At 42.7% G+C, this 18,581-nt stretch overlaps 1 protein-coding gene across 1 annotated transcript in view; it reads right to left on the minus strand.

Annotated features, from left to right (window-relative positions):
* Positions 1-18,581, minus strand: part of LOC127584291 (thrombospondin type-1 domain-containing protein 4-like) — a 98,614-nt gene that overhangs the window by 62,277 nt on the left and 17,756 nt on the right. The window lies entirely within an intron of this gene.

Here is an 18,581-nt window from a genome sequence, read left to right on the forward strand (position 1 = left end):
CCAAGCCTTTTCAAGAAGCTTTCAAGCCTCCACCACCCTATCAGGCAACGCATTCCAGGCATCCACCACTCTCTCAGTAAAAAACATACCTCTCACGTCTGTTCTGAACCTACCCCCTCTCTCCGGAAATGCATGCCCTTTGATATTGGGTCGCTCAATAATGGGAAAAAGATATTGTTTGTCCGCCCTTATCTATGCCCCTCATGATTTTATACACTTCCAACAGATCACCCCTCAGCCTCTGCCGCTCCAGAGAAAAGAGCCCAAGTTTGTCCAGCCTCTCCTGATAGCACATGCCCTCTAATCCATGAGAATGATGTTTATAATTAGTTGGGCATCTCACTACTGCACGATAAAGAACAATGGCAGCTTTCTTTTTGAAAAATAAATGCAACTGAGATATAGGGCATGCTTATAACTATTATCAAAATTTAAGAGGAAATAGACACAGTATTTTAAAGAGGAGATGTACCAACATAATAAGCGCACTACAATGACTTTCAGTGAGCAGTCCAGATTCCTCACTCACTTGAATAGGTTTTCCCTCACTGGTAAGGTAGAACCACAAATGGTATGGAATAAGTGATATGGAGTTTGCTGGAGTGGATCTGGGACTCTTCAACATTGAGCTTGAACCCCATAAATATTCATAGCTGCAGGTGAAACAATGCTCTATGGATAGATTGACACTGTTCAAACAGAATATATGAGAACATTCAACCAATCAATTGGAGCTACATTTAAACCCAGCTTGCAGAAGTGAAAAGTTGCCACCCTATCTATACTAACATTAATACGTGACTTTTAGCACCATTGCTTTATTTACATTTGGTGTTGGAAGGACCTTAAAAATTTGGTGTGCTGGATCTAGCACCAACTATCAAAGAAATGACCCCTGCCACAAGATTCCCCCTCAAACAGCAGCAACTGACAATCTAACTCACATTACCTTGCACCGTCTTAACAATGTTGAAAAACAACACCTAGGAGGAGTTTCTAGTTTCTACATGTGCTCATATGACCAAATGCTTCACGTCTTTGTACTCGGTTCCACTACTTTTATTACTCATGCTTTAAAATCTTCCCTTAATTAGTAGACAGGAGATATCAATAAAAAGCACTGTTCACTCTTAATCAGTGATATTAATTTTCCCAGGTTTAAAAAAATGTTTGAAACACACAGCAGTTTGATCAGGAAATGACTGATAAATGTGTGTGAACTTCCATCAGAACTCAGGTCTAAGGTTGTGTTTAGTCTCAGCCTTATCCTTCCTGAAGCTACAGAAGCTAGAGTCATTTAAAACTGTTAACTAAGCACAAGTTCAATTGCTCTAGGCTGCCAAATTGGTCGAGGTAGACAGGTGCAGAATGTATTGTCCATCTGGGTAATGTTCTAACAATTTCTAGTTCCTCTGGCATATTTGGGGTCAGATTCCCAATGAAATGACCTGCACTAAAATGTATTGAAATCCCTACCATAATATTTATTTTAAAATATTTCTAACTCTTCCAGAAGGCACCAGTTTCAGTCTGAAAAGGAAGAACAGGTTAACAATTCTTGGATGTATTTATAAAACACCTGAAAGGCAGCAAAAGGCTCCAAGAAGTCTAAAAGTGCTCCAAAATTCAAAATTTATGGGTGAGGGAGGAGCATTACTTGATACTGTGTCAGGATTAAATTTTGTAATCTTGTGTTCACACCTAGTTCAAAGATAACTGCTGAGCTTCAGTACAGGCACACTCTCGTAATCTGACTGACACAATGATTGGCATACTTGTAGCTTAAGGCTGAGGGTCCAAGACAGGATGACCGGCCAACCTAGTGGGCTTCAAAATTGAAGTCACTAGGAGTGATTCAAAATTAAGAAGATGTTAGTCCAATGGCAATGATTAGAAAGGAGAATGAGAAGTGTGCAGCAAAAGGAAACCGCTCCGAAGTGAGGTATAGCAAAAAGTTTGGAATTTCTGGTTTAAGATTAATTCAAGTGGTGACAGGACTGGGATCAGATGGTCAACCCGCTGGGAATATCTGGAAATGTCCAGGAAATAAAGATTTATCTCCTGCAGGGGACTGAGGGAGTATTCACAGGAAAGGTACACTTTTCCCGTCAAAGCCACATTAAATCCTGGACATGTCAAAGAAAAAGAATCGACCATTGCCTGGTACATTTGAATAACGAATGGCTTTTGTAGTGAATTCGTTTCAGAGTACAGGTCCTCCCCACGTTACGGCAGGGTTCCATTCCTGTGAACTGTCCGTAACCCAAACAGTTTGCAAGTCAGAAATACGGCCACGAACTGAATTTCCACACAGCGGAAGATGCCCGCAGCCTTGCAGCAGCCAGCAAATTCGTCCCACCTGCCTTCCAAACGTACGTTCATATGTACGGGCTGCACACAAGTCAGGTGTTCATAAGCTGGGGAGGGCATTAACAACTTTACGTCACCCAGTGAAGTTTCCAGGAATACCTATAATCCGAGTGGCAATTCGAAACTTGTGAGAACAGTGATGAGGTAGAAAGGGCAGCAGGGCATTCTCCTTCTAGGAGTAGTCATCTGTCCAAGTCTGCAGGCAGGTTAGAATCAAAACTATATTTTAAGTTTGTATATGACAGTATTGAAAAGCACAGGCTGCACAGATTGCCTGATTACTGCGATTTGTGGAAGTTGAAGTCTGTTGTCTTTATTCTGCCATTTGATCAGAGTGCGGGGAGGAGATGAGCAAGGGTATAGCAAATGTAATATAAGATGAGCACTTAAAGCAATCTCTGTTTTGCATGAGCCTTACTCCACCTCACTCTGATGCCTGATCAGACCTCCCACTCTGTACTTGGATTCACATGCACAGTAAGTGCAGTTTACCGGGGAACTGCAGTGGTTCAAGTAGGTGGCTCACCACCACCTTCTCAAAAGGTGGCGAGGAATGGGCAGTAAACACTGACCTTGCCAGAGGTACCCTCATCCCATAACTGTATGACAAAACAGCTACTGTGCACACACACACACGCACAATCCAAGTTATACTTTGGTATTGGTTTATTATTGTCACTTGTACTGAGGTACAGTGAAAAGCTTGTCTTACAAACCGATCGTACAGGTCAATTCATTACACAGTGCAGTTACATTGAGTTAGTACAAAGTGCATTGAGGTAGTACAGGTAAAAACAGTAACAGTACAGAGTAAAGTGTCACAGCTACAGAGAAAATGCAGTGCAATAAGGTGCAAGTTCACAACAATGTAGATCGTGAGGTCATAGTCCATCTCATTGTATAAGGGAACCATTCAATAGTCTTATCACAGTGGGGTAGAAGCTGTCCTTAAGTCTGGTGGTACATGCCCTCAGGCACCTGTATCTTCTACCCGATGGAAGAGGAGAGAAGAGAGAATGTCCCGGGTGGGTGGGGTCTTTGATTATGCTGGCTGCTACACCAAGACAACGAGAGGTAAAGACAGAGTCCAAGGAGGGGAGGCTGGTGTCCGTGATGCGCTGGGCTGTGTCCACAACTCTCTGCAACTTCTTGCGGTCCTGGGCAGAGCAGTTGCCATACCAAGCCATGATACATCCAGATAGGATGTTTTCTATGGTGCATCGGTAAAAGTTGGTGAGAGTCAAAGGGAACAAACCAAATTTCTTAAGCCTCCTGAGGAAATAGAGGTGCTGGTGAGCTTCCTTGGCCGTGGCATCTACATGATTTGACCAGGACAGGCTGTTGGTGATGTTCACACCCAGGAACTTGAAGCTCTCAACCCTCTCGACCTCAGTACCATTGATGTAGACAGGTGCATGTACACCGCCCCCTTTCCTGAAGTCAACGACCAGCTCTTTTGTTCTATTGACATTGAGGGAAAGGTTGTTGTCAATGACACCATTCTGCTAAGCTCTCTATCTCCTTCCTGTACTCCGACTCGTCGCTGTTTGAGATACGGCCTACAACGGTGGTATCATCTGCAAACTTGTAGATGGAGTTAGAGCAGAATCTGGCCACACAGTCGTGAGTGTATAGGGAGTAGAGTAGAGGGCTGAGGACACAGCCTTGAGGGGCACCAGTGTTGAGAATAATCGTGCTGGAGGTATTGCTGCCTATCCTCACTGATTGCGGTCTGTTTGTTAGAAAGTCAAGGATCCAGTTACAGAGGGAGGTGTTGAATCCTAGGTCCCGAAGTTTGGTGACAAGCTTGCTTAGAATGATTCTATTGAAGGCAGAGCTGTAGTCAATAAACAATAGTCTAATGTAGGTGTCTTTACTGTCCAGATGCTCCAGAGATGAGTGTAGGACCAGGGAGATGGCATCCACTGTAGACCTGTTTTGCCGATAGGCGAATTGCAATGGATCCAGGTTGTCTAGGAGGCTGGAGTTGATGCATGCCATGCCCAACCTCTCAAAGCACTTCATGATGGTGGATGTCAGAGCCACTGGTCGGTAGTCATTGAGGCATATTACCTTGCTTTTCTTTGGTACCGGGATGATAGTGGTCTTCTTGAAACAGGAGGGAACCTGAGATTTTCTTGCACGAATTCACACACATGATCTTTTTCTTAAAAAAAGAGACTTGCTTATATGTAGTTTCTCTAAGAATCCTTTTCAGGACATAGCTAAGCAGTTCAGAGCCAAATAAGTACTTCTAAATGTACTCTAAATGGTTAGGAAATACCGATAACCAATTCATGCACAGCAAGTCCCCACAAGCAGCACTCTGGCAATGACCAGACAATCTGTTTTAGTGCTGTTGAGTCGAGGGATGAATATGGGCCAGAACAATGGGAATAACTCCCTTGCTTTAAGAATAAGAGAGTCAGGAATAAGTGAAGTAGGTACAAAATAAGGAGCTGGTCATTTAAAACTGAGGTCTGTAGAAATTTCTCCTCTGGAGGCAATGAATCTCTGGAATTCTCTGCCCCCAGAGGATGGTGAAAGCCATTCATTAGATATATTTAAGGTGGAGGTAGATAAATATTTGAAAAGTTGAGGAACTGAGGATAATGGGGAATCGTCACAACAGAAGGGAATTAGGAGAGCCAGGAGGGTCCATGAAAAGTCTCTGGCAAGTAGGATTAAAGAGAATCTCAAGGCATCCTTTACATACATCAAGAGCAAGGGGATAACTAGGAAGAGTGTAGGACCACCCAAGGATAAAGGAGAGGACATGTCTTTGCAGGCATAGGATGTCAGCAAGGTCCTAAATGAGTACTTTGCATTGGTATTTACAAAGGAGAAAGATGTGGAGGATAGTGAGATCAGTGTGGAGCGCGTTAATATGCTGGGGTATTTTGAGGTAATGAAGGAGGTAGTGTTGGGTCTCTTGAAGAACGATAAGGCGGATAAGTCCCCAGGGCCCGATGGGATATACCCCAGGTTATTGAGAGAGGCAAGAGATGAGATTCCTGGGGCCTCGACCAAGATCTTGCATCCTCTCTAGCCACAGGTGAGGTCCTGGAGGACTGGCAAGTAACTGATTTTATTCCATTGTTTAAGAAGGGAAATAAGGATAATCCTGGAAACAACAGACTGGTGAGTCTCACGTCAGTGGTAGGAAAGCAATTAGAAAGGATTCTTATGGATAGGATCTATGAGCATTTGGAAAACCATGGCCTAATTAGGGGCAGCCAGCATGGCTTTGTGTGGGGAAAGTCACGTCTTACTAATTTGATTGAGTTTTTCAAGGAGATGGTGAAGGTGATTGATGAAGGTAGAGCTATGGATGTTGTCTACATGGATTTTAGTAAGGCATTTGACAAGGTCCCTCATGGTAGGCTCATCCAGAAGATTAAGATGCATGGGATCCACTGTGACTTGGCCGTATGGATTCAGAATTGGCTTGCCCATACAAGACAGAAGGTAGTGGTCAATGAGACTTATTCTGGCTGGAGGTCTGTGTGACTAGTGGTGTTCCACAGGGATCCATATTGGGATCTCTGCTATTTGTGATATATATAAATGACTTGGACGAAAACATGGATAGGTGGGTTAGTACGCTCATAGACGATACAAAGATTGGTAGTGTTGAGGATAGTGTAGAAGATTGCCAAAGGATACAGTGGGAAATAGATCAGTTGCAGATATGGGCTGAGAAATTGCAGATGATGATTAGTCTGGCCAAATGCGAGGTGTTGTACTTTGTGAGATCCAATGTAAAGAAACAGTACATAGTTAATGGCAGGACCCTTAACAGTGGGGAATCTTGGGGTCCAAGTCCATAGCTCTGTGAAAGTGGCTACACAAGTTGATAGAGCAGTAAAGAAGGCATATGGAATGTTTGCCTTTATTAGTCGATGCACTGAGTTCAAGAGACAGGAAGTTACGTGGTAGCTTTATAAGACTCTGGTTCGGCTGCATCTGGAGTATTGCATTCAGTTCTGGTTGCCCTATTATAGAAGGGATGTGGGGTTTTGGAGAGGGTGCAGGAGACATTTACCAGGATGCTGCCTGGATTAGAGGGCGTGTGCTTTAAGGAGAGGTTCGACAAATTTGGGTTGTTTTCTCTGGAGCAGCAGAGGTTGAGGGGAGACCTAATAGAAATTTATAAGATTATGAGAGGCATAGATAGAGTAGACAGCCAGTACCTGTTTCCCAGGGTTGAAATACTAGAGGGCATGCACTTAAGGTGAGAAGGGGGCCGTTCAAAGGGGCAAGTTTTTTTTAAACAAAGAGACTGGTGGGTGCCTGGAACGTGTTGCCAGGGATGGTAGTGGAGGCAAATGCCATAGAGGCATTTAAAAAACTCTTAGATAGGCATATGAATGTGCCGAGAATGGAGGGATATGGACACTGTGAGGGAGAAGGGATTAGTTTAGTTAGGTGTTTAATTACTAGTTCAGCACAACGTCATGGGTTGAAGGGCCTGTTCCTGTGCTGTACTGGTCTATGTAATATGTTCTAGAGGCCAGCACAGATCAGCCATGATCATACTGAATGGTAGGGCAGGCTCGAGAGGCCTGTTGGCCTACTCCAGCTCCTATTTGTCTGTGTTCAGACCTGTGAGGAATTTGCACAAATGTACTTTCAATTGCAATATGGGTAAAGTAGAATAATGATAATGTTACAAAAATGATCCTGGATTGCCCAAATGATCCAAAAATATGAGAGAGGAGAATTCCATCCAGGGGAATTTAAAGAGGAGACACAAGAGGTTGCAGATGCTGGGAATCTGGAGCAACACACAAAAAGCTGGAGGAGGTCAGTGGGTCAGGCAGAGTCTATGGAGGGAAATGGACAGTCGACGTTTTGGGTCGAGACCCTTCATCAGTACTGGAAAAAAAAGAGGGGGGAAGCCAGTGTAAAAAGGTGGGGGGCAAACGGGTGGAGCAAGAGCTGGCAGGTGATAGGTGGATCCAGGTGAGGGAGGGAGGGGAGTGGGAATGATGTCAGAAGCTGGGAGGCGATAGGTGTTAATGACAAAGGGCTGAAGAAGATGAACACTGATAGAAGGGGAATTTAAATTTAGTTCATTAAATAATTCTGAAATGAAACAGTTGGCATCAATAATGTTGACCATGAAACTATTGGATTGTTGCAAGAACCCATCTAATTCCTACAACCAGTAGAAAACCTGATATCCTTATCCTCTCTAACCGTACATGTGGCTCAAGACCCACGGTCAGCATGGATGATTGATAACTGAAATGACCTGGCCATCCCCTTCAGCTCAAGGACAATTATGAATTAGGATTAACTGAGGCCTATCTGAACATGATGCATTTTTGGTTTGGCACCATTTCATTGGAGCCAAACTCTCCCCTTTATCTCCTTATTGCTATTGTTGGTTGACCAGTGGGAAGGATTTCTCATCCAAATAAAACTGTCAGAATTGGGGAACTGGTGTTCGCATGGGCGAAATGCAGCTTAATCAACCGCCACTTACCACATGCTGATAAATTGGTACAGGATATCACACCCAATTATTATTGAGGAATATTTCTGCTGCAGGGAGTGACAACTTTAAACTGTGTTAACTTCTGACAAGGTGGGTAATAGAAGCAACAAACAGTATTTTTTTTGACAAAATCTAAAGAGAGGTCAAGGTGCAGAGTTTTACAAAGACGGGATATTCCCGACTGTGGCATAATTAGCTATTAAAATGAAAGAGCCTGCAAAGTGCTGGAATCTTCACTCATTAGTCAACCCAAGACTCTGACCGCTGGATTTATCATACTACCTTCCCATCAGAATTTCATTGCAAGTCATTTTATTCAATAACACTAATATTTCTTCTTGCAGGCAATTTATAACATGTCAATATCTGTTTATTATCACATCTAGAACACTAAACTACAGTGCAAGACAATGAAGAATGTTTTAAATACAGGTTACAATTTAAAACAATGTCATCCTAGTGATATATTAGAACATCATACACCTTAAGCAGTGTCTCAAGAGTATATAAAATGATCAAACCAATAGGCTTCAGAGCGCCTGCGGTACTTTCAAAATGGATCTTGTTCAGCTTCCCACGGTTCCTTCCTTTGACTGATGAAGCTTTGATTGTATCTGTAAGCACAAACCTGTAACTTCACCACCAAGAATGTTGGAGTAAGTATGGGCTATAATTAACCAATAAAAGAACAAGTACATTTTACTGAGCGTGTGCTGCACTGTCGGTGGTGTCGTCTTTCAGTTGAGACATTAAACTGAGGCCCCGTTTGCTCTCTCAGGTGGATGTTACAGCAGGCACTAATTCTAAAAGCAGGGGAGTTATTCCCATTTCTCTGGTCTGTGTTTATTCCTCGATTCAAAAGCACTGAAATAGGTTGTCTGCTCATTGCCAGAATGCTGTTGGTGGGGGCTTGCTTTGCATAAATTGGTCACTGCTTTAATTTTTTTTACATGAAAACTCTGCAGAAGTACTTCTTTCACAGTAAACTGGAGACACAAGAGACTGCAGATGCTGGAACCTGGAGCAACACCCAAAATGCTGGAGAAACTCAGCGGGTCAGGCAGCATCTATGGAGGGAAATGGACAGTCGACGTTTTGCGTCAAGTCCCTTCATCCAGAACATCGACTGTCCATTTCCCTCCATAGATGCTGCCTGACCTGCTGAGTTCCTCCAGCATTTTGTGTGTTTCACTGTAAACTGCCTAGCTATAGAGTCATAGAGTTACACAGTTTAGAAGCAAGCTATTCTATCCAACTTGTTCATTCTGACCAGTGGGTACCCTTCCATATTAATCCCATCTCCCATCACTTGGTCCATGGCTTTTTATGCCTAAACAATTCAGGTGCTCATCTAGAGACTTCTTAAAAGCCATCAGTGACCCGGCTTCAACTCCTCTCTCAGGCAGTGCATTCCAGCTATTTACCACTCTCTGGGTGAAGATTATTGTGGGATTAGCATACATCGATGCGAACTCTTTGGGCCAAAGGGCCTGTTTCTGTGCTGTGTGCCTCTATGACTCACAAACAATTGACGAAAGGTCAGTTGTTAATTTTATAATCTGAGACTGGCCCCTTCTTGTTAACCAAAGATATTGATGAATGTGCGAAACAAGTTTGGGTGCATGACGTGAGGTCACAAATCAGCTACAATCAGACTAATTGGTAGACCGGACACAAAGGGCTAAATGGCCTCCTTCTGTACCATAGAACAGTACAGCACAGGAACAGGCCCTCCGGCCCATGAAGTCTGTACTGAACAAGATACCAAATTAAATGAATCCCTTCTCCCTGCACATGATCCATATCCCTCTATTTCCCTGCATATAAGAGTTCTTAAGATATCTTTATTAGTCACATGTACATTGAAACACACAGTGAAATGCATCTTTTGCGCAGAGTGTTCTGGGGGCAGCCCGCAAGTGTCACCACGCTCCCGGTGCCAACTTAGCATGCCCACAACTTCCTAACCCGTACATCTTTGGAATGTGGGAGGAAACTGGAGCACCCGGAGGAAACCCACGCAGTCACGGGGAGAAGGTACAAACTCCTTACAGACAGCAGCAGGAATTGAACCCGGGTCACGGGTGCTGTGATAGCGTTACGCTAACCGCTACACTACCGTGCCTATTCATGTGCCTATTTTAAAAGCCTCTTAAACTTTACTACCAAATTTGTTTCTGCCACCACCCCTGCACCCACCACTCTCTGTGTAAAAAAAATTTCCCCACGCATCTCTTTTAAACTTTCCCCCTCTCACCTTAAAGCGATGCTCTCTAGTATTTGACATATTTACCCTGGGAAAAAGATTCTTTCCTACCCTATGCATCTCATAATTTTATAAACTTCTAGCAGGTCTTACCTCAGCCTCTGATGCTCCAGAGAAAACAATCTCGACTTATCCAACCTCTCATTATATCTAATATCCTCTAGTCCAGGCAGCATCCTGGTGAATCTCTTCTGCACCCTCTCCAAAGCCTCCACATCCTTCCTGTAATGTGATGACGAGAACTGTACACGATATTCCAAATGTGGCCTAACCAAAGTTTTATACAGCTGCAACATGACTTGCCACAGCCTCTAAAGAGAGGAGGGCGGGGGACAGAGAGAGAATTTTGCATTGAGGCAGATTGTTGCCTAAGAAGAAAAGATATTCAGTTAATAAGAGAATGAAGCACCTCTCTATGACTGTGAGGTCAAGAATTTAGCTCAATAACTTGTCCAATTCATTTCCCGAATTAAGGCATCTCCTTTCTCATACAGGATACCATGGACTATAACAGGATCCTCCAACCTGACAAGAAATGAATAAGATGATGGAATATCTTGCATCCTGATGTCATTCAGGAACTAATTCATAGTAAATGTTAGGAAATGGTTGAGAATGTAGCAAACAACTCATTTTACATGGACTTATATCACAAAGCAGGCTGTTGTGTTTAATATCCCCCAGAGCAGCAAAAGATAAATCAAAAGTGACTCTGACTTCTTTTGATCAACATCCTCAAACACAATTGTTCCCATTTCTGCCTTCTATTGGGAGAGAGTAGGCTGAATTTTATCACCTCCTGGCAACGAACACAGACCATAACGAATGATTAATCCTGAGCCATTCATTTTCTAATACCAACTGCGTACCATCTGCTAATTATAACGACTGCAGCTCCCAGCCAACACTGTTGACTGGCTGGATAAGCAGAAGGGGCTATTACCATTGGTGGCAAGCACAAATTAAAGCCATCCAGAACTTCTTAAAGCTGCTTGCACCTCAAAGAGGAGATCATGTTGGTAACCATTTTACAATTGAAATAAATCAGGGAAACCAAAGAATGGTGCAACATAGGCAAGAGCAAGGTACATGGTTTAGAGACGTTGGGTTGAACACGAAAGTGGCAGAAATGAGAAAGAGAGGGAGGTGCCCCTGTGCCTGCAGGGAGCTGGGAGGCCCTCCAGACACATGCACAGAGGCAGACAGAAGAGGTAGCTCTGAATGTTGAAGTCAGAAATCAAAATCACCAAGACCTGGATGCAGGGCTGCAAACTATTTATTGATTTCAAATCAGTGAATGCAAGTTCAATTGGCATAAGCCACCAACTGCACCACCAGTCTCAGGTACTGCTCAATGCAGGTACTTCCATCATCACTACTAAATCCTTCCATCAATCGAAACTGATATTCATATGGTCCTCATGCAGTTAGCACTAATAGGAATATTGGAACGAGGGCAATCTATCCATTTCCTCCAGTCCTCTGTTATTTATAAAGATCATGCTTGATCTGAAACCTCCAAATGCATGTTTTTAATCTATATCTCTCAATACTTTAATAAAAATCTTGTCACAGAATTAACAATCCATCGAGTATATTCACAGAAGAGCTCCAGATTTCTTCCACCCTGCATTTAGAAGTGTTTCGTAACTCTATAACTAAAAAGTCTTGCCTTAATTTGTAGACTGCAGCCCTCAGTCCCAGATTTCACAGAAGGCATTTCTATTTACCCCATGAAAATTTCAATGAAACCACCCACCAATTGGTTTTGGTATTGGTTTATTATTGTCACTTGTACTGAGGTACAGTGAAAAACCCTTCTAAATCCAGAGAATACAAACCTTGTGTAATTTCTCCTTGTGAAGAACTCTTTGGAGACTTGGTATCGTTCTTCTGGGTAAATCTAAATTGCATTCTCAAGGCCAACATATGCATTCTAAAAGTATGGATGGCACGGTAGCATAGTGGTTAGCACAATGCTTTACAGCGCCAGCGACCCAGGTTCAAATCCGGCCACTGTCTGTAAGGAGTTTGTACGTTCTCCCCGTGTCTGTGTGGGTTTCCTCCGGGTGCTCCGGTTTCCTCCCACATTCCAAAGAAGTACAGGTTAGGAAGTTATGGGCATGCTATGTTGGCGCCGGAAGCGTGGCGACACTTGCGGGCTGCCCCCCAAAATCACTACGCAAGAGATGTATTTCACTGTGTGTTTCGATGTACATGTGACTAATAAAGATATTATCTTATCTTATGGTAATCAGAACTGCTCACCATACACCAGTGTGATTTATACAAGTCTTTGCACAGCTGTAGCGTACCTTCTAGCTTCTTTATATGTAAAAGATAAACTAGCAAATTATATATATATATATATATTATATATATATATAATATATATTATATATATATTATATATATATATATAAAAACAAATAGCAAGGGCTTCTACCAGGAATAAAAGGGAAGAAAGTAAAAGGCTGGTCCCTTATTGGATGAAACTGAGGAATTGATAGTGAAAAACAGAAATGGTAAAGATCCTGAATAATTATTTTGGATCAGGTCTTCATGGTAAAAGATACTAAAATCATCCCAATAATAATAGATAATCAAGGAGCTGTAGAGAGGGGGGTACTTAAAACAAACCCTGTCACTAGGGAAAAGGAACTGGAAAAACTAATGGGGCAAAAGCTTGACAATTCCCCTGGACCCAAAGGCATGCAATCTAGAGTCTTAAAGCAAGTGGTGGCAGAGATAATGGACATGGTGTTATAATCTCTAGATTCTGGAGAGGTCCCAAAGACTGGAAAACTACAAATGTTACATTACTGTTTGAGAAAGGAAGGTGACAAGAAGCAGGAAACTGTGCGCCAATTAGCCATGTGTGACTGCGAATATGCTGGAAGCCATTATTATGGAGGTAATAGCAGCACATTTGGAAAATCATAAAACAATCGAGCAGAGTTAATATGGTTTTTTAAGAGGGAAATCATGTTTGACAAATTTGCTGGAGTTCATTGAGTATGGAACAAACAGGGTGGATAAGGAAGAACCAATCGATGTGATGTGTTTGGATTTCCAGAAGGCATTTGATAAAGTGCCACATAGAAGGTTACTGCACAAGGTAAAAGTGCACTGTGTTAGGTATGATATATTGGCAAGAATTGTGGATTGGTTAATGAAAAACAAAGTCAGGAGACATGGGTCATTTTTGGATTGGCAATAAGTAACTACTGGGGTGCCACAGAGCAGTACTGAGGCCTCAACTACTTACAATCTATGTCAATGACTTGAAGAGACAGAGGGCACTGTAACCAGCTTGCTGATGATACAAAGACAGGTGGGTTATCAGACTGTGAGGGGGCATAAAAAGCCTTCAAAGGGGATGTAGATTGTTAGGTCAGCGGGCAACAAGTTGGCAGGTGGAGTATAATGTGGGAGAATGCAAAGTTATACATTTTGGAAGGAAGAATGAAATGGCAAATTATTATTTCAAATGGAGTGAGACTACAAAATATTGCGATACTGAGGAATCTGTGGGCCTCAGTGCATGAAACATAAAGGATTGGCGTCCAAGTCATTAGGGAAGTTAATGGAACATTGGTCTTTATTGCAAGGGCATGAAATATAAAAGGAGAGAAGTTTTAATGCAACTTTACAGGTGCTGGTGAAAGTGCATCTGGAGTACTGCATAACAGTTTTGGTCTCCATACTTAAGGAAAGATATACTTGCACTAAGGATAGTGAACCTTCTCTGCACTATCTTCAATGGAAGTACATCCTTTCTGGATGATAGGGCAAATACGTGAAGAAGGTGGAACAGGTTGGATCTATACTACTGAGTTTTGATGATCTTTTTTAAAACATAAGAGTCTGAAGGGGATCAACTTGGATCTTTCCCTTTGGGTAGAGGGAGGGGTATTGAGACCTTGGGAGCATAGTGTCAGAATAAGGGATTGCCTATTTAAGATGGAGATGAGAAAGAATTTCTTCCCTCAAGGGACCCGATTTTTGGGAATTCTTTATCCAGGCAGCTGTGAAGGAAGAGTCATTCAATATATTCAAAGATGATATTGAAGATATTTGAATTACAAAAAAAAAATCAAGGGGTTTGGGGAAAGGATGTAAAAGTAGCGTTGAGGCCAATATTAGATCAGCCATAACTTTACTGAATGGGGGAAAAGACTCACGTGGCCCACCCCTGTTCCTGTTTCTTATTTTCTTTCTCGTCATGTATCAGGGTTTTTTTTGATGAAGAGTATTCTTGCCCCTTCGGGGTATGAACCAGCTCTGCATCATATTAAGCACTTTCTTTTAAAAACCAGATGTGAAACTTGGTTGATGGGGTGAATTATCACAGAAGGAGACCATTTAATCAATTGGGCTTCTTTGTAAGAGGGTTCATAGTTAAACCCGATTTTTGTCCATGTTTGTTTTCTTTGGCAAGTAGAGTTCTTGACCCTTAGGGTATAAAATGGTGCTGCATCACATTAAGTTCCTTCTTTGATATCTCTCACAGCTCTTCTTTAGTTTCACCCTTTAGCAGATTTGCCCAGCTTACTGTGAACAGTGTCTGACCCATCATCTGGAGGTCTGCCTTACCCAAATCTGGAATCTAAGTACTTTTTCCAAGATTCTCCCTTTTGATTATTACACCAGATACAATCACATCATGATTGTTATTTGATATTCACACACTGTTACCATAGTAGATTCAGGGGGAGACTCAAGTGGAGAATAAACACTGTATGCACTGGTTTGGCTGAATTGTCTGTTACTACACCATTTCCCTGGGAAAAAGACTGTGTGCATTCACCCTGTCTATGCCCCTCATGATTTTATACACCTCTATAAGGTCACCCCTCAATCTCCTACTCTCCAAGGAATAAAGTCCTATCCTGCCCAACCTGTCTCTATAACTCAGGCCCTTGAATCCTGGCAGCATTCTCGTAAATCTAGGACATTTTGATGGTGAAACTATCCTGTACATCCTTTGGAAGTTCACTACCTTTAGAAGATGAGCTATTCTGTTATCCTGATGTACATCAAAGTTAAAACCTCTGATTAGAACCACTCTGCCTTGCTACTTCCTTATCTAATCTCTGCATTTACGCATCTGCTATTTCAGAGCTTCTATCGAGGGAAACCACATGACTTCTGGAGTTTTATTCTGTTTTTTAATTCTGCGGTATCCTCTTGTAAGATTCTGTACCACTGACGAGAGTTCATGCTCAATTATAAGGCTACTCCCTCTTTATTCTTTTCCACTTTCTTTCCAGTAAACTTTACAACCAGTAAGTTCCAGAACTGATCACCTTGTAGTAAAAGGACATGCATGCATATCACCCCATACCCTCCAAGCTGAATTTAGACTTGCAGTTCAATCAGTCTGTTCCTTATTTTTGATGTACTTATGGTAGAGGAGACTTATTTGCTCTAATGTTTTATTCACACATTCCTTACTTCTCTCGACTGGATTCAATTACCTTAAATCCTTTTGCATAGAAATTTGTTTTTACCCTTTCTTGGCGCATTAAACATAAAGACACATATGCATATGCCATTAATACCCAATTGCATCCCCACAAAAATTGCAAAATTGGCCAAAATTATATTAAAAATAGTGCTATAGTAATGGTCTATATACAGAATCATAGGCTAAAACAATGCTGTTCCCATTCAGAGCTGTATGAAGAGCTTGCAGCTGCTGCATTATTGCTGCACTGATCATAAGGAAGCCAGTCAGACCTTAAAAGGAAATTACCCTATGGTAACAACAGACCAGCTGCTACAATAGGCCATCACGCAGGGGTGTTGGTTGGGGTGGGGGTTAAACATTGCAGTCTTCTGCGTGTCGGCATCCATCACACAATGGTCTGATCAGATAGATTCCCATCCTACAGGTGGTTTGATATCATTGCAAGATGGTCAAGGGATCAGAGAGAGCTGCACATTGCTCGGAAGGGAAATGTAAAATAAGGCTGCAATCAAGCAGAGGTGTTAACAGCGATGAAGTTTTTATTATCAAGAGCACTGAAAACTGAGGCTGGCAGATACTGTGAGAATGACATTGATGTGTGTCCCCTTTCATTAACAACTCAATGTCGATCCCTGCATGATGTCATCCTGGGCTTATTTTATTGTGCGAGTGTTCAGCAAATATTGCAGTTTGCACCTCAAAGGAGGAGATGTACCCTGCTCACCTGGGCACTTTTGAGCTTGGTTCATCTTATTTTGGCAGGAAAACGTCAGTCAGGATAAGGTGAACCAAGCTCACAAATGCCTAGGCCAATATCCCAATGGGCATGATTTCACATGGTAATCCTTGCTAACATAATCTAACCTGGGCACAATCACTTTTAACTGCAGTTTGTGCATGAAAAATGAGTACTGGATTCAATTTCTAGACGTTATTATTGCTCGAAGCATCATTTCAGATTATCAGCCTACTCTCATTCATTGTTAATGCAAACATCTCTCTCAGCCTTCGTGTTCATCCCCTGTTCACTAGATAAACTACTGTGACTTTTCTCTTAACCCTTTCTGCTAGAGCCTGAAGCAGGTGGAATCCAGTCCAACTACAGTGTTCCCTACTGACCTAAGTACCGGTGCCAGCGTACCATAAAGTAGAACTCCTACTTCCCATTTTTATACCATTCCTTCAGGCACAGTTGTGTAGCCGTTAGCATAATGCTTTACAGTGCCAGTGACCTGGGTTCAAATCCAGCCGCTGCCTGTAAGGAGTTTGTACATTCTCCCCGTGTCTGCGTGGATTTCCTCTGGGTGCTCTGGTTTCCTCCCACATTCCAAAGACGTATGGGTTAGGAAGTTGTGGGCTTGCTATGTTGGCGCCGGAAGCGTGGCGACACTTGCGGGCTGCCCCCCGAAATCACTACGCAAGAGATGTATTTCACTGTGTGTTTCGATGTACATGTGACTAATAAAGATATTATCTCATCTTATGGTAATCAGAACTGCTCACCATACACCAGTGTGATTTATACAAGTCTTTGCACAGCTGTAGCGTACCTTCTAGCTTCTTTATATGTAAAAGATAAACTAGCAAATTATATAAAAAAACAAATAGCAAGGGCTTCTACCAGGAATAAAAGGGAAGAAAGTAAAAGGCTTGTGGGCTTGCTATGTTGGCGCCGGGAGCGTTGCGACACTTGCGGGCTGCCCCCAGAACATTCTACGCAAAAGATGCATTTCACTGTGTGTTTTGATGTACATGTGACTAATAAAGATAGCTTATCCTATGTTTTCAGACCTCCAAAATCGTTCCTATATCTCACAGGCTGTTCAAGGTAATAGCCACATCATTCAAACACAACAAGGAGGACTCACTAACACACATCCCTTCCTCTTGCAGAGCAAGATGGCGCACAACCAGATAGAGTGGGGGTCAACCAGAGCTGAGGGAGATGTGTCTGCATGCCCTGGAGGACACCGTGCTGGACATCAGTGTTCTGCATGTTGCTGAGGCTGTGACCAAGGATTGGACTGACACTTTTGCAAATGATGGTAATCTCATGCCTAATCCGTTGCACATTCCCCTCAGCCCACACTCTCTTTTGAGTTACAAATTGCACACGGCAAGTTTAGCCCTTACTGACCCTCCTCCCCCCAACCCAACTTCACACTTATGCCTTGATCGTTAGGCAAGAACTGTAACCACCAAGCAGTCCAGAAAGACAAAAACGGTCATGACGATGAAGAGACAGCACACAGCTCACACTAACAGACACCACCTCAGGTACCTACACTGCACAGAATTTAGACAGGATCTACATGCGTAGAGATTGAAGTTTTCTCTGTGACCCAGTGGGTTCCTCCCAGGTGATCCAGTTTCTTCCCAGATCCCAAAGTCAGTTGGTAGGTTAATTGGCTACTGTAAATTACCCCTGGCGCAGGTGGGTAGTGGGAGAATCCGGACAAGTTGATGGGTATGTGTGAAAGAATAAGCTATAGTGAAATAAGTGGGAGAATGGGATCAATGGGTTGCTCTGAAAGCTGGCATGGACTCAATGGGTCAACTGCCCTCCATCTACATCGTAAGAAAATATTAGAATACAAGGCAGATATGTGTGACTTGCGACTAGACCAGAGTACAAGTATGCAGGAGTCAGCTCACAAGCATGGAGTTGCAACAGTGTTCCACTACAGAAGTGGGCTTTGAAGGGACAGGCTTTAAAAGAGAGCTGATAACTATGCTCTATGAGGTGCTCAAGGGATTGGGAAGCTTGTGCTCAATGTCTAGGAGCACAGGCCAGTCTGGCATCAGCAAGACTGCAGCTCCCAAATGAAACAAAAGCTGCAGCCACCCAAGATGAAGGACTGCAGTGGAACTCTGACTGGTGCTATCCAAACTCAACTGCCATTAGCATAACTGTGGATTATAGTGCATAAAAGGAGCACCGTTATCCACTGCAAAATGGTTCCACAGTA

This window comes from Pristis pectinata, chromosome 2, assembly GCF_009764475.1.
Source record: "Pristis pectinata isolate sPriPec2 chromosome 2, sPriPec2.1.pri, whole genome shotgun sequence".
Classification (NCBI taxonomy): domain Eukaryota; kingdom Metazoa; phylum Chordata; class Chondrichthyes; order Rhinopristiformes; family Pristidae; genus Pristis; species Pristis pectinata.